This window comes from Lissotriton helveticus, chromosome 6 (genome assembly GCF_964261635.1).
Source record: "Lissotriton helveticus chromosome 6, aLisHel1.1, whole genome shotgun sequence".
Lineage (NCBI taxonomy): Eukaryota > Metazoa > Chordata > Amphibia > Caudata > Salamandridae > Lissotriton > Lissotriton helveticus.
Window position 1 is genome coordinate 231,093,428 of NC_136067.1, and position 25,215 is coordinate 231,118,642.

Below are 25,215 nucleotides of genomic sequence, written 5' to 3' on the forward strand. Positions count from 1 at the left end.
AATGTGAAATATGCATAGTTTTTATGTCAACTATGTGTAGTATGTGATATATGCTTGGATGGTCACCTGCATGAAATATGTATATGATTTATACCTTTGCATTCAAAAGTCACACAAGATCACAGCTCAGTGTCTTTTTTATGAAGTTTCCAAAGTGTCGCTGTGAATGTCTCTTGCTCAGTGCTCACAGTTTACATCCCAAACTAGTTTTATAGTAAGAAATGTTCTTCTGGAATTCGTCTACCACATAAGATTAAAATAACGCAAAACACAAAACCAAATGAATTGCAGTTATGCAAGATAATGCTCACCTAAAATAAAAAAAATCACACTAACCTCTTGTGTGGTTGCTTTTATTTTAGTTCAGTGGAGATGTGCCCTGGCTGTTCAGGCTAAACTGTTCCAGGGTAAATATCATTGGCTGAGATTAATTCCAACAATCTGTTCATCCTATTTTTTTAGTGGAAATACGCATTAGCACATTAAACTGCTTTCCTATTTTTTTGCCTCTTTGCTGTGAACGAACCCCTTGCAAGTTTCGTTTTTGGGAAATCTTTAACTTTCATTCAGTGGAGAAGTGTGGCTCAGGGGTTAGAGGCGGCAGACCCGGAAGCTGAGATAGGTCCTGGACCAGGGTTCAATTCCCCGCCTCGGCGGGTCTTGGGCTAAAATTTCCACGGACTCGATAATTCTCGCCCCGGTGCCTCCTTGACTCACGGGTTCACACTCTGCGACTCTGGGCAATAGCTTGCTTAATCTCCACAACGGCCCCTCGCGGCGGGATGCCTGACTTTCACCTTGTGGATACCCTGCTATCTCACAGGGGAATATCAGGAAGGGTTCCCTAAGCAAGCGCCGGGAAACCCACTGCGGGTAGCTGTGCGCTATATAAGCTCAACTACATTACATACATTACATCATTTACCCATTCAACCTAAACATGTTTAGAGGATGCGTCCATGTATTAAGGAGGTCTTAAACCCTTTGGACCTCATTTACATGGCCATTGTGTCGCCGGGTCGTGACTTATTTAGATGCACCGTCAGCGCAGTATGCCTGCCCATATTTACAAGCCAACGTAAAAGTCACCCTGCATGACTTTTCATGGCCTTTTAAAAATGAGTCCCTTTCACGAATTACTCTACTTGAAAAGGGTGTTCCCTGTATGTTGCTGTGTGCATTACCACGCAACTTTAATGGAATCTGACATATTCCCTGATTTACAATGTTTTGTAGCTGGGAATGTGTCAGAATCCTACGCCTACACAGGGGAGGTATAGGAGTGGCGTAATGAGGAGAAATACTTTTATTTCTCCTCGTTTCTTCCTCTTTCTACGTGTGCTGCATTCTGCAGTACAAATCAAAAGAGGAAAATGCCATCATGCCAGCAACACAGGCACCCTTGCAACAAGATGAACGGGTGTCTGCATCGGTGCACTGCTGCTGTTTGTGTGCCGTCGCAGGGGAGAAGGACAGAAAGGCAGATATGGTGCATTCCTGACTTTTTATTTTGACACAAGGAAGCTCAACAGGAAGGCTTGCTGTGCTGCCATGCATCAACATTTTGTAAATGAGGCCCTTTGCATCACTTGTAAATATCTTCAAAGTTACAACTTTGTGGGGGCTCACTCTTCTTTCACCTCCCATCTCTTTTACCCTTCCCAAAATAAAGAGCTGTGGAAAACTATTGTAGACAAACCTTAATTGAATGATCTTCTGATGTGATGGACAATTAACTATTTTTAACCCTTGAGTATTCGACCAACTTTCAAACTTTTAATAAAACAGTTTCCGGATGAAATGTATTAAATCCAGAATATTAACACTTGTAAAATACATACATAGTTGATAAAGTTGAATTAGGAGACTGTACACATTCAGCTACTAATGATATCTACAATACATTTGTTATAACACAAAAAGACAGCCAGGTTATATTGAGAAACCTTTTTCAATTTATTTGATGTTGTGACAAATAATGGCTAAGATATTGTCTATTTTTCAAGGACTTTACAATTACATAAGTTTATCAATGAAAAAATCGAAATGAGACATAAACCAATCTCTTATCCAGGAAAACAAGAAGCCATGAAGCACAGTTTCTGAGGTTTGACTTAACTATCAATGGCCTCACTAACGGACCCTCACACACTGTCGCATGTTGAAAATGTAGCCTCAAACGAAAACCCTGAGATTGATGCTTATCTATAATTTTGGACAATTATGGTTCTGATGTTCCAAAAACTCCAATAGTTGTTTAAAGAGAATGAGTGATCAGGTTAACATTTTTAGCTATATTACAGGCCCATAAGGGAAATGCTTAGTTCCTCTGTTAGCGTAATGTGATGCATATAGAAGGATGAATATTTATCAAGATTTCCGTTGCGTGTTCTGCAATATTATATAATCCGTTTCACCATTTCACCTGGGTGAATGTCATACATTTCTCACAAATGTATCAATCTATTACCATATTTTCAAAATGAAGAAAAATAATTTAGAATAATCTACAAACTCCTCCTTATTTGTGGTTTGCATGTATTCAAATACAGCCACAGTTACACATAGTTAAAGAAAAGTGGTAGAAGGAAACTCACTTTTAGAAAAAAAACAAGTTTAGCTGAGGGTAAGATAATTTACTTGGGACTTCCATCAGTTCCTTCCAATCATTTCCTTACACTAAACAATGTGTTCAATATATGGATCTATGAATAGTTTTAGAAGAAACTGCAATATCCACACTCACGTCTTGATGTTATTTACTATTAAAATTGTTTCCCAAAATATATAGCAGATGCAATCAATGGACACTAACAATAATCTTCAAGTTTTGACAACGTTGACTAAGGCCCTTCAAAATAACCATCCAGCCAATAAAGGCTTCCCATGAGTAACATTACACTTTCTGGTTATAGACTCTACTAAAACTCAACTTATGGTAATGTGTTCTAATTTCTGAACATGGGGAAAAGCCCTCTAATGAAGCATGCCACAAAATGTGGTTGATGTTTCATTTCCAAAAAGAGCAATCTCCTCTACATAGCTGAAGAGAATTTGCGAGATGTGTCTCACTACATCACTTTGTGTTAGGTGTGTAACCTATGGGAGGATGGAATAGTAAGAATGATAGACCGCTCTATCTTTTTTGAGAGTATAATATTTTCAAATTTTCTCCTAAAAAGAGTGTCCACAGTTGCATTTCTTCAAAACTTATGGAATTGCATTTTTCATCCAGGAGAATGGTACAGCCAGTTTGGAGTCAAGAACTAGTGAATACTAGTTGATTTAATAAAATTGATCATTAATGTCTTCATTAAAAAAATATTCCTTTTTATGCTATATTGTGGATCAATAATTAACATTTTCTTCCTTTTACGATTATTTTCTGTTGAATATGAAAGACCTTATACAAATTGAACTTGTTTGCATGTATAATATAACCATTGTATAAATAACTAAAAACGGCAAAAGCAGAAGGGTTCTGCCACCTTCGGACTGATAGGAAGGGTTGCTTCCTTGATACTGAGCAACGTTATATTCCTACTTGACCAAGAATTGGTTTTAAATTGGAATAAAGATACAAGCAGGACCCCTTCCCAATAGTGAGTTTTACCCTGTAAGTAGAAAAAAAAACATTGATTGACATCACTCCACTGTCGGACCAAAAGTGGATTTAAGTTTTTGGTTCTTTTAACAATATTTATTGAAGAGAAGGAAAATTCACTACGTAGAAACATCCTCAGAGAACATGTAAGGTACATTGCCACCTTGTACACACCAGTGCACCAGTCAATTAGTACATTAGTATAGTTTAATTATATTTTGTCACTAGTAGTACACAGGTTTTTCATCCTTGCGATGTATGGTGGGTTAACAGCATAATGCAAACTATTGACATTGCCAATCTTACACATAAGGAATATTTTTTTTGCCACGCTGTTTCTTCGATAGATCCAGTAATTACTGCTAGTGCTCATAGGTTTCTCTAACACCGGGCTAGACGCCGCTACCAAACACCCTTCTTAGAGGACAACAGTGAGTCTGATCGTGCCACTGTTGCAGTATGGTTGAGGTGAATTGTTCATCAGGTGATGCTGTGCTGTGATACTTCTTTCTCTGACAGCTGATGGAACAACTGAGCTTTAATGGGCAAGAAAGAAATGCGCCCTGCCAGGGAAATATTTCCTCCTGAAGGGAATGAAACAGAGGTAAATGGTCAAATGGTTGCTACATACATTAGAAATGGTCATTCAGTAGTAGGTAAACAGTGAGTCATGGATTTAACTTGAAAGAACATTTAAGGAAAAGAAGGAAGAATAATATCAAAATAATATTGCATATCCCCTTACCTGTAGTCTATCTCCGTGGAGGTATTCCAGAATCACAAACAGACAATAATCCCAACAAGAAGAAGGAAAAAGTGCATCACCTGTCCAGGAGATCATTGGCATTCACCCACAAATTGAACTACATCCAGATGTTTGCATTTTTTCTTGAGTTATTTTGCAGTTTCAAATTCAAAATACAATTCAATTTCAAAATTAGACTTTCAGCTAAATTATGTATTATTTATGAACTTTCATATCACTGAGTTTCTGCAAGGTTTCAGGAGAAGAAACTCGTCATTGGTTGAGATTCACATAACTTACTGCTGGGCTCTACAAACTCACATTTTCTTTGATGAGCAGCAGGTGCCAGTTGTGCTATAAAACTATATTTGGTCTTATCTCATGGTGAAAGGCTGAGTCTGAAGTTTACAGAAGGCAAACATAGGCACTCTCCACCTTTACACCGGAGAAGGTATGATAGCAAGTGGTACCTTGCATTTAACATGACAATCACTCATTTTTATCCCACTATGTCTGCATAATCCAGATAAGATTGAAGAAAAGTGTGCAAACGAGTTAATAATAGCACCTGCTACTTGCAAACGTGGTAATGTAGGACTTTAATATCTGAAAGGTAAATGACTGATTTGAGATATTATTACTGAAATTAATGATATATGAAGAGGCAATTAGCATGAGCGTGTAGCACTGATTTTGTGTGTGTGTGCTCCTTTGATTAACCATTGGCATCCGAAAGAATGTATCACACAATGTTTAGTCATATCAGAGGTTTTTGGTGTATTATATGGTATGGCTGTGAACCTCACCATGGAATACACTTGCAAAAACTGTCTTGGGTCCAGTCAGGCTCGTTTTCAACCTTAAGCTAACCCTCTGTAGGTATGGCTTCGAGCAGCAAGACTTGAATAAAGGAACTAGTGTAAAGCATCTAACAGTACTGATCAACAAAATAAGAAAGCCACACAACACGAAAGAAACACAACATCAACTTATAAGAAAAGAGTATATTTTTATACATTTTCAGAGTCCAAGATAAGCAAAATCCACTGGAGGGTTCCGGAGTTACAGATTTCTAAAGACAATGTAATTTTTAATCTGACCACAAGCAAACATTGGTAACTGTAAAGTACCTAAACTTTTGAAAAGTTTTAAAAAGTTAGTTTGGATATTACAGCCCAGCTTGGGCAATAAAATCTGACAGGGAGAAGGTCTGGAGTGCTAATGGGGTACATCTGGATGGTTACCAGCCCACCAGAGCATTTTCCAGACCAATTCCAAACTTTACAGCACTACCACAATAGACTTCAATGGAGTTGTCCTGGTGATGTGGATACAGGGGACGAAAAGGCTCAAGGATGCTCTGGGTAGTGTGTGGTTGACAGGGGTGCCTTTGTAGTTATTCTGGATCAGGTGGGGGGACTTTGGCCACAGAGGTCAGGGTCCCTCAAAGGACTCTTTGAGACCATAGAAAGACAGCTGAAGCTGGGCTACTGGTCCCCCTGTACAGTGGTCCCAGTGATATCCTTTGGTGGGAGCTGGTGTCCCTCTGGACTCACATGGCACTCCCTGGTCTGGCTGACTCAGACGCAACTTTTAACTGGTGAGGATTGGTCTCTTGGGGTTCCGAGGAGCAGATAGAAACATATCTCTCTTAATGGCTACCAACTTGCCGATATGAGATACTTCAGTTGTGCTGACCCTGCTGTGGGTTCAAGGGGGTCTACCCACTCTTCCTTTGAATCAGTCCTTTGATCAGGGACTGTAGCATGACGTTTTCCTGAGCCAGGAGCCACAGGCATGGTCCTCTCTTCGCTAGCTCAAGGGGAAGCAGGTGCAGTCCAGCAGACGATGCAGCCTCGCTTTGTGCAGTCCAGGGGATGCCAGGGCAGTGCTTCTTCCAGTTCTGATGTGATCTAAGGTTCAGGGTAGCATATTTATTACCAGAACGTGCCCTGGAGGGAGGATGCTGTCAGTAGTCTTTGGGCTACCAGGTCTCTACGCTCTTAGTGATGATGTGCCAGCTATCTGTGGCATCGATCATATGCACTATTCTGTCTGTCCTCTCTCAAGATGTCGGTAAACGTTCTTGGATGCCAAGAGCTTGGTTGCCCACCCTAGAGATGTGGCTGAATGTGGGCTACATGCCCATGGGGAAACTGTTTGGTCACTGGTCTTCCCTCTCTCCCTGTCTCCAGCCCATCTACCTGAACAAAGGGCAATCCCTCGGGAGTGCGAACGCCATTTGCCCACAAACAGTGTCTTCACCTTTGAAGCTAAACCTTTGGGCTAACACCCTGAATAGCTTCCTGCGAACGGCAGGTAACACCTCACCCTGTTTGCAGGCTGCTATTTTTCCTAAGCCTGGAAGTTATTCACACTACTCCCAAGGTGGGCAGAATGCTATCTGTTGGCCAGGGACAGTGTGAGGCCACTGGGCAAAATGAGTCACAGGGTAGCAACTTTCTAAAAGTTGCACGTCTTTAATAGTGAAATTAATTTGACCTGAACTCAAAACAAAATGGTATAAAGTGGGGACTAATAAAACGGCACAAGTCTATACTAAATGGGATGGACTTGTGGCATTATTATTAGTCTCCACTTTATATCATTTTGTTTTGAGTTCAGTTTTCTCTGCACAGGGATAGTAGGGTCTTTTGGGCTTACCCCTATCTTTGTGTTTCTATTACATTCTATCTTGGCATCGTCAGTTTTAATGCCATAAGTAATTTGATACTTTACAGTATCCAGCTAGGTAGTCCCATTCATAAGTTAGCCTGTAGCTCTGTGTTTGCCAATTGTGCTACTAGCCCGTCCACAGCTAAACAACAATTTAGGAGTGTTGCTGAAAAAACATCTATAAAATTACTTACCCTACTTAATAATATACAGCTCCCTGCCTTAGGTCTCAGTAGACCTTCCTTACATGCCCTAGGTACCTTGGGTACCTTTTACTAGGAACCTATAAGTAAGTCAGTCCTTCGACATACACTTTGTAAATGGTTAGAACACTGGCACTGAGGTCTGGTTAGTAGACCTCAGTGCACTCTCAGAGTTAATAGACCAGCAGCCTCAGTCCACAAATGGGAGGGTGAATATGCAAAAAGAGGCATTTTCTTACATGGGCCCCTCCAGACAAAATGTGATGAGTAACTAACTCTTTTCCTGGTGGTAGTCATCATTTGTGTTCCACTGTAAAGTCCATATCCTGTAGGAAGATGGATCATCTCAATAGTTTGGGGTCCTCTCTGCTCATCTTAATTTTTTTTATTTTTTTTATTTTTTAATTTTATTGTGTGATTAATAAAAATCGTTACAATCTTCGAACGGATTAAAAATACAAATGACATGCTATAAAAATATGCGTTGTCTTTTAAAAAACTTTCTTATTACCCTCTGTACAGTACATTATTAAGATCAAGTTCATAGGCGAGGTTTTAATTGTTTCGTTTATCCTCAATAATCTTCAAGTACCAGTCCGATCCTTGTGCTCGACTTTGAGTGCCTTTTTTTCTGTTCGTTTTCTTGTAGCCGTTTTGTTACCTCAGTCATAAATTTAAGTCCACGACATGCCAAGATAGAAGAGGTGCCTCCCAGCCAGCTTATTACAGCTTGCCGGCATGTGTTGATGTCCCGTAGTTACCATCTTCTTAAAACCATAAGTGCCAGGCATGCACATAACAAGTGCATTAGGGTTTCATTGTGGTATCCGGACAGTCTGCAGTGGGGACTTTCTTTTGGGTGTCACTGCTCATCTACATCAGTCATATGGGAGTACAGACATATCAAGGTTTTCTTTTCGATCTACAAAAACATTGAGTTGGAAATATCGAAGGGACAGAATATCGACATCAAGAATATCAGTGACCAGAATATCGAAAAGAAGCTAAGAAATATTGTTTTTGTTAATATCGAAGTCAGTAATACAGTTTGTAAAAATATTGTTGTTAATAATATTGATGTTTATATTAGTGTTATGTATTTTAGTATGTATTTTAAATGTCTGTGTTTTAAGTACATTTTACGTTTTAGTTCCGTAGTGGTTAGTGGGTTTATGGGGCAATAGGGTGGGAAGTAATTTAGTTATAGTAAATGTAATAATAATTTCTAGAAATTATTAATAATTTTTAATTAAATTTAGCATTTTAGTTCCGTAGCGGGTTGTGGGTTTATTGGAAAACAGGGTGGGATGTAATTTAATTATAATTAATTCATTAATTACTTATTTTTATTAATTTATATTTATATATTCAATATTTTGGGGCCGATTCCGATTCGGTAAAATCCTGTCCGAATCGCTGTAGAGAGCACATTTCCCGTACGTATTGTATTGCGAGCTGTCCCGTACGTACGATATAGTATGATGTGCACCCAAAGCAGTTCTCCGTACGAATCGTACCAAACACGCAGTACGCAATGTCCGTACGGATCGAAGCAGCATTTTCCGACCCAGCAAGTACGATTCGTCTGGACAACACTCCGTATGACTCTTTTTCTACGGGAGCTGAAAACGTCCGGAAAAGCAGATTTTAACTCGAAATGCATACGAAACGGACCCTCCCACACCCCATGATTGCAGGGGTACGGTGCATCGGGGTACGGTGCGTACACCCCTGGATTTCAGGGGTACGGTGCGTATGTCCCGTGCGTACACCCCATGATTGTGGGTGTACGGGCCTAGGGGTACGGTTGGTACCCCTCAAGGTTGTAGGTGTATGGTGTGCACACCCTGTGCGTACATCCCTTGAGTTTAGGGATACGGTGCGTATGTGATTGGGTGGCTCTCCGTAAAAATTGCTTCTACGCAACGTTTTCCATACTAATCACGTACTCATTCCCCGGTCCGGATCGTACTTGTCGGGTCGTACGGCATGTTTACTATTCGTACGGTTCACTGTGAGGGTCTGTGTCGTATGGATTCAACCTTCTTTTTCGTACGCAATGATTCAGACGTATTTTTTACCTACGGATCGTACTACGTGATTCGGACGGATTTGTACAATTCATACGCAAACGGCTAAAAAATACAAATTGTCGTACGGATTTGTTTCCCGAATCGGAATCGACCCCTTTATATTGTTAATTGTGTTAACTAATTTATTATTAATTCGTTGTTCATTATTCTTAATTATTTTGTAAATATCTTAATTGGGTTATTTTTTTAGGAGCAGGTTGTGGGTTTATAGGGAATTAGGGTGGGAAGTAATTTAATTATAATCAAATAATTAATAATTTCTATTAATCAATAATTACATATTTGTTATGTTATATTGTTAATTATGGTTAATAATGTATTAATTAGTTATTAATTGTTTGTTAATTATTAACAATTAATTGGTAAATATGTAAATTGTGGTTTTTTTTTAGGAGGGTGTTGTGGGTTTATAGGGGACTAGGGGGGAAGTAATTTAATAATTAATTATTTATTTATATTTTTAAATATATAATATTTATGTTTTCAAAAAATTATATTGTATATTGTGGTAAATTATATTGTGGTAATTATTTAATAATTGGTTATTATTAATTATTAATTAATTATTAATTATGTTATTTGTTTAATTTTTTTAAGAGTGGGTTGTGTATTGATATGGGAGTAGGCTGGGAAGTAGTTTAATTTCTATATTTTTTTATATTTTGTATCATAAAATGTATTTTAAATTGATTTATACTGTTAATTGTGTGAATTAAATGATTATAATTTTTTTTTTAAATGTTTGGTAATTTTAAATAATTAATTAATAATTAATTAACTATGTTAATAGTGTTATGTTTTACAATATTGGTGGTGTAATTCATAGGGGAATATGGTGGGAGGAATATCTTTTAAAATTAATGATGGTTTGTTAATAATTTGTAATTATTTTACTGGAGTGTGAATTGTAAATTATTCCTCTCCGCTATCCAACACTTTCCCTACGGTTGCACTCTCTGGTGTGGGAATAGTAATTGTTACCCCTACGCTATCCAACACTTTCCATACTGTTGCACTCACTGGAGAGGAATAGTAATTTTTATCCCTACGCTATTCAATACTTTCCCTACTGTTGCACTCACTGGAGTGGGAACAGGAATTTTTACCCCTCCCCTATCCAATATTTTCTCTACTGTTTCAGTTAATATAGTGTAAAATGTATTTTAAAAAGATACACATTTTTTAATATTTTAATTTATTATTTATGTTATTTTTATTTTCATGTTATTGGTGTATATATATATGTATTTACATTTTTTAATATGTTTCTAACAATTTATAATGTAATACAATAATTATTTAATTTTTTTACATAATGGGGTCGATTCCGATTCGGGAAAAAAAGCATCAGTCCCAATCCTATCCGGAGCCCTCTCTGTACGAATCATACACGTCCGTCCGAATCGCGTAGTACGATTCGTACGGACAGTTGCCGTCCGAATTGTGCCGATCCATACGAATTGCACCGGAGATTCCGTACGACTCGTACCCTCACAGTGGACCGTACGATTCGTACACATGCTGTACGACCCGATGAGTACGATCCAGACCGTGGAATGGAGATGCGATTCGTACGGTAAGTGCGATTCGTATGGAGGGTCCCACATTTAAATACACACCATACGGTGCGTACACCCCATGATCGCACCGTACACCATGTTCGCAGGGTGTACACACCGCGCGATCATGGGGTGCGTACCGTACACCCTGCGATCATGGGGTACGGTGCGTACACCCCATGATCACAGGGGTACGCACCGTACCCCTGCGATCATGGGGTGTGCGCACCGTACACCATGTTCGCAGGGTGTACGCACCGTACACCTTGCGATCATGGGGTACGCACCGTACACCCTGCGATCATGGGGTAAGGTGCGTACACCCCATGATCGCAGGGGTACGCACCGTACCCCTGCAATCATGGGGTGTACGCATTATACCCAGGGGGGTCCGTTCCGTACCTGTTTCGAGGCATACTCTGCTTTTCCGACAGTTTTCAGCTCCTGTAGGAAAAGAGTCGTACGGAGGGTCGGCGGGACTGTTGTGTTTCTATCTAGGACCCTAATTCGATATTCCCGATTTATGCCCTTGTATGGCTATAATAAATAATGATTCAGAAAAGGGGGTGGTGATGAACAGAGTGCCTGAATTAAGCAGACCACTCTTACCCAGTCCAAAGATCAGGGCGTGATCCATCACCGTTTTTTAGCTCACTGCACCATCCCAGCTCAGAACTTGGCTATATGCAAATTAGTCTGTTCCTGTCCCAGTGCATGATGGGAACAGGTTAAACCAAACTACCAAGCCAATTCTTGTACTGGGAAGGAAACAAGCTTCCGGGGACCGGTTTCTGCCATTTCAGGCGTCGTCGGCCCGGCTTGCTTGAATCCTGATGGTGCAATGAGCGAGGGACTCACATCTGAGTATACCCTTCCACGCTTATGGTGGACAAAATGATTCAGAAAAGGGGGTGGTGATGAACAGAGTGCCTGAATTAAGCAGACCACTCTTACCCAGTCCAAAGATCAGGGCTTGATCCATCACGGTTTTTTTAGCTCACTGCACCATCCCAGCTCAGAACTTGGCTATATGCAAATTAGTCTGTTCCTGTCCCAGTGCATGATGGGAACAGGGTAAACCAAACTACCAAGCCAATTCTTGTACTGGGAAGGAAACAAGCTTCCGGGGACCGGTTTCTGCCATTTCAGGCGTCGTCGGCCCGGCTTGCTTGAATCCTGATGGTGCAATGAGCGAGGGACTCACATCTGAGTATACCCTTCCACGCTTATGGTGGACAAAATGATTCAGAAAAGGGGGTGGTGATGAACAGAGTGCCTGAATTAAGCAGACCACTCTTACCCAGTCCAAAGATCAGGGCTTGATCCATCACCGTTTTTTAGCTCACTGCACCATCCCAGCTCAGAACTTGGCTATATGCAAATTAGTCTGTTCCTGTCCCAGTGCATGATGGGAACAGGGTAAACCAAACTACCAAGCCAATTCTTGTACTGGGAAGGAAACAAGCTTCCGGGGACTGGTTTCTGCCATTTCAGGCGTCGTCGGCCCGGCTTGCTTGAATCCTGATGGTGCAATGAGCGAGGGACTCACATCTGAGTATACCCTTCCACGCTTGTAGTGGACAAAATGATTCAGAAAAGGGGCTGGTGATGAACAGAGTGCCTGAATTAAGCAGACCACTCTTACCCAGTCCAAAGATCAGGGCTTGATCCATCACCGTTTTTTTAGCTCACTGCACCATCCCAGCTCAGAACTTGGCTATATGCAAATTAGTCTGTTCCTGTCCCAGTGCATGATGGGAACAGGGTAAACCAAACTACCAAGCCAATTCTTGTACTGGGAAGGAAACAAGCTTCCGGGGACCGGTTTCTGCCATTTCAGGCGTCGTCGGCCCGGCTTGCTTGAATCCTGATGGTGCAATGAGCGAGGGACTCACATCTGAGTATACCCTTCCACGCTTATGGTGGACAAAATGATTCAGAAAAGGGGGTGGTGATGAACAGAGTGCCTGAATTAAGCAGACCACTCTTACCCAGTCCAAAGATCAGGGCTTGATCCATCACCGTTTTTTAGCTCACTGCACCATCCCAGCTCAGAACTTGGCTATATGCAAATTAGTCTGTTCCTGTCCCAGTGCATGATGGGAACAGGGTAAACCAAACTACCAAGCCAATTCTTGTACTGGGAAGGAAACAAGCTTCCGGGGACCGGTTTCTGCCATTTCAGGCGTCGTCGGCCCGGCTTGCTTGAATCCTGATGGTGCAATGAGCGAGGGACTCACATCTGAGTATACCCTTCCACGCTTATGGTGGACAAAATGATTCAGAAAAGGGGGTGGTGATGAACAGAGTGCCTGAATTAAGCAGACCACTCTTACCCAGTCCAAAGATCAGGGCTTGATCCATCACCGTTTTTTAGCTCACTGCACCATCCCAGCTCAGAACTTGGCTATATGCAAATTAGTCTGTTCCTGTCCCAGTGCATGATGGGAACAGGGTAAACCAAACTAACAAGCCAATTCTTGTACTGGGAAGGAAACAAGCTTCCGGGGACCGGTTTCTGCCATTTCAGGCGTCGTCGGCCCGGCTTGCTTGAATCCTGATGGTGCAATGAGCGAGGGACTCACATCTGAGTATACCCCTCCACGCTTATGGTGGACAAAATGATTCAGAAAAGGGGGTGGTGATGAACAGAGTGCCTGAATTAAGCAGACCACTCTTACCCAGTCCAAAGATTAGGGCTTGATCCATCACCGTTTTTTAGCTCACTGCACCATCCCAGCTCAGAACTTGGCTATATGCAAATTAGTCTGTTCCTGTCCCAGTGCATGATGTGAACAGGGTAAACCAAACTACCCAGCCAATTCTTGTACTGGGAAGGAAACAAGCTTCCGGGGACCGGTTTCTGCCATTTCAGGCGTCGTCGGCCCGGCTTGCTTCCAGTAAAGAATTGGCTTGGTAGTTTGGTCTGCCCTGTTCCCATGATGCACTGGGCCAGGGACAGACTAATTTGCATCTAGCCGGGTTCTGAACTGGGATGGTGCAGTGAGCTAAAAAACGGTGATGGATTAAGCCCTGATCTTTTGACTGGGTAGGAGTGTTCTGCTTAATTCAGATACTCTGTCCATCACCACCCCCTTTTCTGAATTATAATAAATAATATCCTTATAAAGGCATAAGAATCATATCCATATTTAGTAATAACCCATGCAGTACAAATACGGCAAGGCTACTCCCCTAGACACCTAGAAAGTACAACGCGTTCTTTAACCCCTTCAGCGCTGATGACAAAGCCAGCTCGTCATGGGTGTTACCTGCGCTACGCGCATGACGAGCTGGCTTTGTCACGAATAATGGGATTCATAGGACGTCAGCGCCCAGCGGGAATTGCCTTAGCAGGCAAGGTGTTAAACAAACCAAGCCTCCAGCAACCTGGGAATTCCCCATGCTTTTGTTTTGATTTGTCCTAGAACTCCTGCGAGCACTGAAAGAACGGCCAGTTCTTAGTGACATCTTTTATTGACGTCTTATGTCTAACCTTACGTCAAACCCGGCACCTTTCAGGTATAAATATACCAACAGTTGCCTTAAGCAAACACACGGTGGTTTGGAGCAGAGCGGCTATCTACTTGCCCGAGAGCCCAGCTGATGCGAGAGCCCACGGACGCCGCACCTCCCTTTTGACGCACTGAGAAAGACGCTGTCTTTTTCTCCAGCCGAGAAAATCCAGCTCCGGCGTTTCCAGCAGCCCTTGCGGGTTGCTGGGATATCGAGTCCTGAGAGAGAGATACCAGACCTCCTACCTTCTATTACCCAGGTACAGAGCTGACAAAACCTGAGAGAATTCTTGATTCAGATCCTTGGCAAAACCAACTTAACTTAAACTGTAACTTACTTACTCCTTCCCACGTATTAGGCTTAGGTCAGGTACACCGGGGTAGGCGTAGATTAGAAGCACCAGTTGAGGACGTTAGTCAATGTATTTATGTATGTATATATTTTATCCATTTTAAAGTATCATATGGCTAAGAAACCATATCAATGCTTTTACAGTATTATTTTATAATACTCCTTTTACTGTACGCACTTTACTTTATACTAAGTATTTCAATTGTGGCAATTCATTTCTCTTGCATGAGAAAGAAGACTGCGCAATAAATAACACCTTTTATTGAAAACACCCGTCTCTCTATTTCTCTGCACTCTGGTGAAACTAAGTACGCACGATTGACTGAGTGAAATAATTGTCTATTGTTTTCACACGACTCTAGAGATACACTCTTTATTCTCAGGGAGCAAAGTTGTCATGTTTATGGTTGTCAGAAGCTAATCCCTTCTTGTCTATCCAGGGAAGTTAAACTCCTCCTTGTTTACTCGAGAAAGTTTCTAGTGACCTCTGAGCTAGCTGGCAAAACTAATTAAGTCTAATATAGTCAGTGGAGACCGAGTCGACCTCAGTCCTACGTCTACACTGCTGTTTATATTATTCCAATGCGCAGAGCCTATTGGGAATATAGGAACTACACTACATGGCGCCCAACATTTGGTAAGGCGATAATCTAACGCAAGACATTAGAGTAACTCAGTCGTGCTTTTTCACATAGACCCCTTTTCCCGTAAAATACTCCAAAAGACGTCTGGAGTGGGTAAAAGGTTAAAATCCGCCGGAACTTAGTAGGAAGATATTCCTATGTATAGTTTTTGGTTTAGTCAACGTTGAAGGATACAGTGTTCCTAAATATTGTGCACCTAATCTTTGTTTCCCTTGAAACTTGATCTGCAACAAAACTTTCTGTCAGTAAAATGGTGGAAAGTGATGATGATGATGAAGTTAGAATAGCAGCTCAACTCCTAGCAGATGACACAAGTCTCCAAGAAAACGACCCGAATGCTATACTCATTCCGGTCAATATAAGAAAAACTATAACTATTAAACTTATAGAAAACGGACTGACATCACGAGGTGGTACAGTCATATTCGTGGTAGGGGCCCATGAATATCGGCAGACAGAGGTATTCTATTCATGGATACACTTTCCAGCAGCAAACGCTGTAACAAAAGAATTCCACTATTACAAAATAGAGGAACCTCCGGATGAATACACTCCTTTCGAGGAGGTTGAAATCCCACTATATTACCAAGAGCACCTCCTCTGGTTTAAAGGCGCCCTAAAACATAAAAATCACATCACCAGGCTTGGTCCACTAGACAGACCAGGAGCCACGTGGCCGGTTATAGCCAGCTACACACCACATACCGACATTGAAAAAATGTCAAGTGAAGAACTTTTAGATAAAATAAAAGAATTAACAAAGGCATATAGAGAATTAGTTCATTTGGCAATGGAGGACATAACATACCTCCAGAGATTGAAAGAAACAGATATAGCAGACCAACCATTTGAACTTGCCAGAATCATAGAAAAATCCTATGAAGAACTAGGTAGAGAAAACACTTCTGTCGACTCCCACAGGGATTCAAGAATAGCCCAGGATTATTCTCAGCAAGAGTAACAGAGTTACTACAAATATATGATGATGAGGCATTATCTTATGTCGATGACATCTATCTCATAGATGATGACCTGGAGACACACTTGAAAAGAGTGAACACCATAATACTTGGGTTTGCAGCTGAGGGTTACAAATTCAACTTTAAAAAGTCACGAATTGCCCATCTAACTGTCCTATTTTTAGGATATGAATTATCAAGTGAAGGCAAAAGCCTAGCAGACAACTTCTTAGAGAAGTGTGCTGTACTCCAAGCACCAAAAACGCTGAAGAACTTACAATCAATATTAGGTTTCCTGAATTTCGGAAGAACATACATTCTAAATTATGCAGAAAGGGTTAAACCTCTCTATGAATTAATAAAACCTGATTTCAAACAAATAAATTGGACTCAGAAACACACAGAAATGTTAAGATCATTGCAAACAGACATGTTTGCTAAAACTAAATTGCAAACTCGCGAAAACATACGCAACCTTGTAATCCGAGTCATCCCAGGAAGATGCGGATTCACGTACCTAACCTCTAATGAAGGAGAAACGGTACCAATAGCTTACAAATCACATTTGTACACACAAGCTGAAATAAAATTCAGTTCTACTGAAAAGATTCTAATAGCGGTTCAAACTGCTGTAGCAAAAGAAAGAGCCCAAGTCCAAGGCAGAAGAATAACTGTTTTAACAGCAGAATCAGCCCTTGAGGCATTAACAAGCCCACGCAATCTGAATGCAGTGGCATTAGATCCAAATTGGATACAATGGGAAAATTCTCTTGCTGCAGAAGACGTGAAATACTATTTTGACCCGAAAATGAAAAAACTAGAAGATCTAGAATATGAAGAAGAATATCCTCTGCCAATCGAAATTCTGCCTCTCGAACAGTACACATGTGTAATCTACATGGACGGATTTGCACAACACTACGATGTAGAGGAAAAATCCTACAACGCAGCGTGTGCAATTGTTAAAGGTCGCTGGCACTTTGGTAAATTCAGACCATTAATTACCAAAACTGAATCACTCAGAAACTGTTCAGCTCAGCGAGCTGAAATAAGATCTTTAAAGATGGCGCTTGAAAATGCCGATCACGAATTCCCCACACTAATAGTGTGCGATTCGCATTTCTGCGTCAAGTCTTACAATAATGACATGCAGACCTGGATTCAAAACGGTTACAAAGATGACACAGGTGCCACAATCAAGCATAAAAAGCTTTGGGAACAAGTAGTTCTTTTGCAGAAAGAACTACAAAAGACTCACGTGATACATACACTGAGTCATCAACGTGATGGCGTTCACGTTGCAGGGAATTCATTGGCTAACAGAGCCACAGCGGAAGCGGTCCAACCGGCTTCCGTAGGCACAAAAAAGCGTTCTAAAAAATACATAGACGAAGAAACATTGCTGGCGGTAAAATCGTCCTTCAAAGGCGACTATGCAGCATTACCTCTGAACTATCCACTCAATTATACACACATAATTGATGCAAAATCCGTTCCTTTTGCTCAAATCCCTGGAGTGGGGGATAGAGTAATTCCAAACACGAACAAGAGAGTCTTTTTAATAGCAGACGCACATATTGGATTGGGTCTAAGGCACCAAGAGATCGTGAAATCTCTAAAAGAATTACAATCAGAATACTGGTGGCCGGGGATGAGCCTGCAACATTACAAGTTTGCAAAGGATTGTCCAGACTGCAACCGAGATCGCAGTCGTGTACCGACCGGAGTATTGCCAGGACCATTTTATTAGAAAGCATCAGGCTATCTATACGCAGAAATCCAGCAGGAGAAATGCACCCCATAAATATTAAGACTAGATTCACTTAAAATGCAGACACCAGCGCTCGGCTGACGCCAAGAACTGTTATAAAAGATTTGCGAGTCTTTATTGGCATATACGCAATTGGCATGCTACATTCTGACCAGGGTCCTGCGTTTAGCTCTCGAGCTTACAAAGAGGCCATGGCCAACACGGGCATTGCATTGCAGTACTCCTCTCCATTCCATCCCGAGGGAAATGCGGTAGTGGAAAGAAAAAAACGTGACATAAAGCAATCTATAACGGCGATGGTATTAGGTTCGGGTGATGGGTGGGTCAAACATTTAACAAGTGTCCAACGTAGTCTTAACAATCTGCCAAGAAATTCTCTAAAAGGTCTCACTCCCTACGAACTATTGTTCGGTACTAGAATGCATATCCAGGACTTAGATAGTCACACTTCAGTGGTAGAAGAAAAATACTTTGATGTCAAAGACCGTTTGGCTGTTTTAAGGATTTAAATGAAACAAGAAGAAACCTGAGTAACATAAAGTTAAAACAACAACCAACAGCCACTGAAGAAAAACCACCTGTCCCAGCAAGACCTGTCTGGATTCCAAAGATTGGGGATCTGGTCAGTGAGAAGATCGCGGTTAAGAAGGAATTTGGGCCTTCTTACAGAAAAGCAGTACCTGTCTTAACTGTCAGCAGACACCGCCCCTTGCTGGTAAAAAGGAGAACCGAGTTGTATCCATCGACCTGGTAAAACCATAATCATGTGGCCAATAATAAGTAGTAGGACCAGTGGACTCCCAAGAAATAGCAGAATACCAAAATTTGCTTCAATCGAAGAGGTTCAAACTGAGAGACTAATCACATTTGATAAACGTACAGTGAATAGAAAAGGACCATTCAACAAAGCCATTGAACTTGTGCCTCTTGAAACCCAAATTGCAACAGTTCGTCAAGAAACACCAGTCTACAACGATGTAGCCTCAGACTATGCTAGTGAAACAAAGAAAAATCCAAAAGCAAATGAAAATCTGGAAGCAATTCCAACAATTGACAGAACTGCATCTGGCTACTTCATCAATTTCGATGACTTTTCCGAAGATCCAAGCGAGCATGAAGAAACGCCAGCAACAAAAACTTTCAAAGACAAAGTAACTGAACTCTTTCATCAACTCAAAGAAACATATCTGATTTCTCCATGGATTGAATTTTGGATTGTGTTAGGTGTACTTTTCCTCCTGCTTTGGCTCATCATGGTTCTATGTTTGGGAAAATTCATTGATGGAACATATAGGTCAATGGACACAGCAAGTCAGAAAATCAACTTGGTCCTAAAGCCTCACACATCCTCTCACATCACAAAAAGAGAACTGTCACCAGTGAACATCACAGCCAATCCAATACCCGGTGGGGTAGCATGGGACAAAACTGATTATGAAATGTATGGCCCGATTGAGCTCTTGAAATATCCACACCAGTTCAAGGTTTCCTTAAGTGACTTTGTGACACCAAGTACTTTCTCTGATGATTGGGACTTTGAAAATATTAATAATATGATGTCAGATTTAGTAATGTCAGCAAAATTTACAGAACTTGATTATTTACAGGATTCATCAAATTATGAGGAAATGTAGTGCTACAATCACTTTGGTCATCACTATTTGCATAAATCTGCTCAACCTAGAAATGTTTTTAATTATAATCAATGGGAACATTGTGTAACACCGCCTAAAGGCAGCTCGAAAACATTTTATGAGAAATTCCCATACTTCTCAGGTTTTAACACAAGTGATGCAGAAACGTTTTATTTTAGAATGTCAAATAAGACAGGAATGAAAACAATGTTGACAAATACTAAATTGATTTATTCTGAAACATTTTATGAAAAAATGACTACATTTGGTTTTGAGTTCTGGAAAAACAACATTGAAACAAAAACCATCTGGGGTACAAAAGAATGGCAGGTCCAAGGCCTAGAAGTATTATTTAGAGCCTGCATGATCCCAGAACAAATAATATTCTTGAATGACACCATTCAACAAACAACCTGTCTTGGCCCAGGCAAAATTAAAAACTTAAACAAACCGTCTATTCCGAAGCCCATGGCTGCAAGTAACAGCACTACAGATGTGGAGATAGACGTATCCCATATTTTACACCAAAACAAAACACATCCTGATTGGAAAAAATGGTTGATCTGGCCCACAGACACAAATAACTGTCAAGATAGATTCCTGAACAAAATACAGGGGTTTAAACAGACCAGGCCAGACCCTTGATACTCCCAGAGACAACATCCAGGGATAGTTACAACATACAGTGTAGGGAAACTATGCCTCGAATAGCTACAGAAATCCACACTGGCTGAAATTAAGCAACACTTGACTTTACTTAAAGATGGTGCTGACTTACGTGATTTCATACTGGGACCACGCAAACAGCGTCAAAAACGTTTCATAGCGGCCGGTATATATGCTGCATACAACGAGGCTTGGAAAGAAACACAAATTGAAACAGCAGAAAAAATACGAGAAATTGATCGTATTAATTTGGAAAAATCACTTTCTGTTGTGGACAATGGGTTAACGACTCTGTCCTCCAGAATATATTCACTGGACAGTATCGTATCATCTGCTATTGATATAATAGAGCAGGACTTACTAATGTTACAACATGGTCAGTCCCAATTACGTTCTATTGTACAGCTTGGCTGGACGTTGCAAAATCTGCGTTCGGGCTACGTGCCATGGCGTTTAATCAACGTAACATCATTATTCTCTATCTTTAACCTTACTGATAAACAAATCGGTTTGGCACAAAAAGGAGCAGACTATACGATTCTGAGTATTGAAAAACTTGAGAGATTACCATCGACAATGTCAGAAAGACCTGTCATTGAATAGATACTACATGGAACGATTACAATCCCGATAACAACTTTCCAGTTTAAATATTGCCAAGAGTATATACCAGCGGGCCAGTATGAAAGGTTGGGTAAAGGATACATCAAGTCAACATGGGAATTACCTTATACACACAAATATTATAGTGAAGGGAAAAAAGAGGTATTTCTTATTGGTAACAATTGTAAAACATCACTAAGCAGTACACTCCTGTGTCAAGGTATTAACTTGCATGGAGCCTGCGAAGGGTCTTCAAATAACCTTTCATGTCACCTGCACGGCACTCCTGCAGCACACATAGAGCCATTTTTCAGACAGCTTTCCAACGGTAGTTACGTTCTAATAAGTGACCATAGCTGTTGTGGCATGGTGCCAGGAAAAGCCTATCTCGTGAGTGTTAGTTCCATGGTCACTTGCTGTATGCAAGTATTGTATCCAAACAGCAATCCAGACATGGAGGCGGCAATATGGCCTCGTTTGAATATCTCTTCTATTCGAATTGATACTTTAAGCAGAATTAAGTCTATTCTTTTACAGACAACTGTGCCTTTAATGTCGTCCAAAGAGACGTATGATCTGCAAGTTGCAAGGACAGCAGCAGAGATACATTCCCTATTATCAACAATTGCCCCGTACATTTCGTAGAAATGTTGAGCCAAATTTTAAACATGTCTGATACCAGTGGCATCGCACATGTATTTAAGACAATTTTTTCGGGACTGTTAACACCCTTTGAAACAGTTCTGGGCATCTTTCCGAATTTTGTCCATTCTGTCTTCGGCGGTCTGCCTCTACTTTTGGGACTCGTAGCAGGAATTTTATTTTTGATCCTTCTGCTCGGATATGGCAAGCCAAGCCACAGACAAAACTCCAGCTACAATGGAAGAAACAATCCTAACTATACGCTACCGAGACCAGATAACTAGAGTCCTCGGATTGGCCCGGCTAAGAGATCTAAGTGCAACCTGGTTTCTTTCATTCAGACCTATCTGGCAAGATTGCATCTTACCTGTGCTTCGATGTCTGCTATACGGAGAAGAATGCGTGTTGGACGTCTGTCTTACACTACCATCAGCAGTGCCAATGGATATAGATACCTTGCTACGTCCGGTAACGACTCATGCATCGTGTTGTCCCCAGCGGCTACCGATTCTGATGACGGCATTGGTTGAGACTTCACCACTACGAGTAGGTGGCGGTGAAGTACGAGAGGAAAGCAGCACCAAACAGGTACAACCTTCTGTGGGCATTGCTGATCCTGACATCGATGATAGCAATCATTCTCACATATGCACAATTTCAGCATTTTCGAACTTTGTCGAACTTTCACCTGATGTCCTAGACCAATTTTTTGCAAGCCTGTTTGAAATGATGTTCTCCCCTGAACAAAAAGAATAACTTTTTAAAAACAACGAGCACACAGCATTCCCTGAACTCTGAATTCGGCCTTCAGTTTTGATAAACACAGCTACTGAAAACAATTGGAACTATTTTTTCCCTTGAGAGCGAAATTATTTTTTTCACTTCCAAAATATTTACCCTTTTTCTGGCACAAAGTACTCTGCTTAAAGTAGAACTATTCTTAGAGAACAGAGCTTCTATTTTAGAAACTCTAGAGATAATATTTTACCTCAGCCTCTAGCACATGTACAGCATTTGTATAAATATGTGATGGAATGGTCTCGACCTTCTTTTCTGTATTCAGAGCCATTTCATGTGTAATTTTCGCAATTCATTCAGCTGATATATATATGTATTTAGCTGAATGATAACACTGCTTAAAAAGCGTACAGTACCAATACTCATTTTTCGTGTATTTACCATATACCATTGCAAATGTGATTTATGTATTTTGGGGTGGGTTGTTAAACACACATGCATCATTATGTTTAATATTGCTTAGTTTTTAGTAATGATGGACATTAATTCGTGGAGTGGGTGTTGTGTTTCTATCTAGGACCCTAATTCGATATTCCCGATCTATGCCCTTGTATGGCTATAATAAATAATATCCTTATAAAGGCATAAAATCATATCCATATTTAGTAATAACCCATACAGTACAAATACGGCAAGGCTACTCCCCTAGACACCTAGATAGTACAACGCGTTCTTTAAACAAACCAAACCTCCAGCAACCTGGGAATTCCCCATGCTTTTGTTTTGATTTGTCCTAGAACTCCTGCGAGCACTGAAAGAACGGCCAGTTCTTAGTGACATCTTTTATTGACGTCTTATGTCCAACCTTACGTCAAACCCGGCACCTTTCAGGTATAAATATACCAACAGTTGCCTTAAGCAAACACGCGGTGGTTTGGAGCAGAGCGGCTATCTACTTGCCCGAGAGCCCAGCTGATGCGAGAGCCCACGGACGCCGCCCCTCCCTTTTGACGCACTGAGAAAGACGCTGTCTTTTTCTCCAGCCGAGAAAATCCAGCTCCGGTGTTTCCAGCAGCCCTTGCGGGTTGCTGGGATATCGAGTCCTGAGAGAGAGATACCAGACCTCCTACATTCTATTACCCAGGTACGGAGCTGACAAAACCCTTGAGAGAATTCTTGATTCAGATCCTTGGCAAAACCAACTTAACTTAAACTGCAACCTACTTACTCCTTCCCACGTATTAGACTTAGGTCAGATACATCGGGGTAGGCATAGATTAGAAGCACCAGTTGAGGACGTTAGTCAATATATTTATGTATGTATATATTTTATCCATTTTAAAGTATCATATGGCTAAGAAACCATATCAATGCTTTTACAGTATTATTTTATAATACTCCTTTTACTGTACGCACTTTACTTTATACTAAGTATTGCAATTGTGGCAATTAATTTCTCTTGCATGAGAAAGAAGACTGCTCAATAAATCACACCTTTTATTGAAAACGCCCATCTCTCTATTTCTCTGCACTCTGGTGAAACTAAGTACGCACGATTGACTGAGTGAAATAATTGTCTATTGTTTTCACACGACTCTAGAGATACACTCTTTATTCTGAGGGAGCAAAGTTGTCATGTTTATGGTTGTCAGAAGCTAATCCCTTCTTGTCTATCCAGGGAAGTTAAACTCCTCCTTGTTTACTCGAGAACGTTTCTAGTGACCCCTGAGCTAGCTGGCAAAACTAATTAAGTCTAATATAGTCAGTAGAGACCTAGTCGACCTCAGTCCTACGTCTACACTGCTGTTTATATTCTTCCAATGCGCAGAGCCTATTGGGAATATAGGAACTACACTACAGAACGAATCGTACTTGCAGGGTCGGGAAAACCTGCTTCGAACCGTACAAACGTCGCTTGCTGCGTGTTCCGGCGGCGATTAGCACATGAATTTGAGTCGTACGGTTCCTGGTACGACTCATACGGGGAGCTGCATTGGGTGAGAATTGTACCACGTTGTACGTATGGGGACGTTGCAGGGTACGATTCGAACTGGAAAAAGACTCCGAACGGCTATTTGGAGTGCTTTTTGCCGAATCGGAATCGGACCCTATATGTAATACTTATAATTTTAAACATTTCTAATAATTCTAACTATGTTTATTTCAATAATATGTTTTTTTCCCCTTATTTTACATGCTTTTGTAAACATTAAAAAACGAAATTTTCAACAACAATATTTTAGACAACAATATTTCAGGTGTGAGAGCTGGTGAGGCAGCAATAGGTGGGCCCCCTCTACTGCCTCTCACCAGCTCTCGCATGGCCTGCCCCTCCATGTGCAGCAGTGGGAGCATGTAGCATTTCTCTACCTGCCCGCTCCCGTGGGTAGGGTGCAGCCTTCTGCAGTGGCCGCACCGGAAATATCTGAAAAGGTGGACACTGGCAATAAACATGCGCATATGTAAGAAAAGGGGAGTTTAAGGCTGGACAAGGGGTTTTAAATGCCACGTCAACATGGATGCCTCATTAATGCAGAAAACTGTGTTCAAGGGAACAATATTTACAAGGCAGCATTTAGCCAAAACAAGTGGCTTAGTGCTGCCTGCTAAATATGGGGCAGGGTCCTGCGTCGCCAAAGCATCACAAAAAGTGATGCACCGGAGGCGCAAGGTGCTTATAAATAAGCCACTGAATTCTTATGTCGCCAGCATAGTGACATTTTATTTGTTCCAAATCAGCTTTCTAAGAAATCAGGATGTACCGGCCTCCATCTGATTTTTGGAACACTTCCACCAAATAGTTCTATCAAG

General features: G+C 41.0%; 1 protein-coding gene across 1 annotated transcript in view; it reads right to left on the reverse strand.

Moving 5' to 3' along the window:
- Positions 1-2,864: 2,864 nt before the first annotated feature.
- The window catches only part of LOC144762237 (adhesion G-protein coupled receptor F3-like), a 405,409-nt gene continuing 383,058 nt past the window's right edge, over positions 2,865-25,215 (reverse strand). The window contains exon 17 of the mRNA XM_078647381.1: positions 2,865-4,188. The gene's annotated coding sequence lies outside the window, so the exon portion shown is untranslated. The remainder of the gene's footprint in view (positions 4,189-25,215) is intronic.